Here is a 2,082-nt window from a genome sequence, read left to right as displayed (position 1 = left end):
CTAATTTGAGGTGAAAAAGCACATGTTTTAAATGAATTAAAAATATGATTAAAAATAGCATCGCGGCATTGTGACAACGTCACAATAAATAATTTTATAATTTTATGAAGTTGTGATAGAGAAACATTTATTAAAATTAATAATACTGTCCAAAATGGCACCAGAATAAAACGGAAATCAGCAAAAACACGAAAAATTTCATCGAAACTGAGCGATGTTTTTGTTTAAAACAACTTGCTCGAAACGAAAACCTTCAAAATAGTACAGGAAAAAATATATATTTCTTTCTTACTTTAAAAAATCGAAATAAAAATGTTATGTATATTGTTTCTAACACTGGATTTATTCTTTTTCTTAAAGGAAAAAGTTAAATACAGTTAAGGAGACCTTCAGGAAAATAATTGCTTATTATAATATCATTGTTTAAAATAAATTACAAATTTTCCTTAATTATAATGCAGATTATTTATCATAAATTTTTAAATATAACTTTAAAAATTTTTTTATTTAAGCACAGTAAATAAATGTTTTCATAAAAGATAATTGTAGCTTTATTTTCTATATACCTTGGTTGTAGTTCGACATGAATTTGAGAGATTTAATTAAAACTTTAAGTAAAATACTTCATAAATATTTAAATTAAAAGGAAAAATCAATTCATTCCGGCCTTATAAACTTGGATTTATCTGATATTATATCGTGAATTAATAATATTTTGCAAATACAAGAAAACTTACCTTAAACGGAACACAACGTTACAGGTTAGAGTTTTCCTTCCTAACGGGTTTCTAACGTTATATTATACAATTCTTCTTTAAAAAGACTTCCGTGGCCTCATTAGACAGGTTTTTTGTTTATAACAGTATTTTTATATAGAAAAGTCACTTTCCTAAACAATGTATTTTTTCATATAGACAATTGCCGTTTTGTAGTGGGTGCTTTTTACAGAGGCGTATTGTATTATAAATTTAATAGCAAATACATAAAGATCTGTATAAACTTAATAATTAATAACCAAATTTTAATTTTTTTCTATGAAATTTATAATCGTAATAAAACAGCCATAACTCGAATAAATTGTAGTTTACATTAAGGTATTTTTTATGTAAATTATATAAATTTTCGTTGAAAGTTTAAAGTGAATAACACAAATCTGTTGAAATATTTATATTCATTATTAAATTACAACAAATAGTTTTTTCGTCTAAATAAAAAGGAAAAATTCACATTATTAGTGCAAAATTACATTTTCCTTTTATATTTATATCTACTTTGAATCCATTCCTCTTACATTATTAATTTTAGAATAAAACAATAAGAGGAAAAATCAATGTCAATTTTCAACTACGAGCTAAAAAATACCCAACCTAAAAGTTTTGTCGCCAGTAGATTGTTCAACATCTAATAATGTTGCCTGTAATTTTCGTCATGTTTGTTTCTTTTACAATAATATCTGGTAAAGACGATATCAGAAACGTGGATAATTCAACAATACTTGATTTTAACACGTTTGTACGTCTGTTTAAAAATACGGAAAGAAATTTAAAAAGCACAATGAGGATCATTGTTAAATATTCTCTTCCACACATCATAAAAATGGGAGAAGAGTCGAATATATCTTATACGTGTACAAGTAGTGTTTTACGTTTTGTGAAAGATGTAATGCAACTAAAAGAATGGGCTATAAGAAGTAAGTGTTTTACGTCATTAATGTGATTCTTATATTAATTAATAAACGATGAACTGAACCAAATCAGTTTTTGAATTAGTATTTTATTATTAAATTTATTTTATTGCCTGATTCGAAGAAAGTCACAGAAAAGTTTATAATAAGCAGCTGCAAAATTTCATCATTTTAATGTGATGCCAACCAGTTGAGAACCGTAACACAGACATATACTGTATTATCAGTTTTCATAGCTGTAATGTATAGTGTATAAAATATGCATATATTTTATACACTGTACACTATGCATATGGTATATATGCATATATTTTATATTATAATATTAACTGACATGTAATGAAGTATTAAATAAATTTAAAACGTAAAATTTTGTATAATTTAGAGACATATATATA

This window comes from Centruroides sculpturatus, unplaced genomic scaffold (assembly GCF_000671375.1).
Source record: "Centruroides sculpturatus isolate CEXI.00-Female unplaced genomic scaffold, Cexi_2.0 scaffold1065, whole genome shotgun sequence".
Lineage (NCBI taxonomy): Eukaryota > Metazoa > Arthropoda > Arachnida > Scorpiones > Buthidae > Centruroides > Centruroides sculpturatus.
This window is presented reverse-complemented; position numbering follows the sequence as displayed.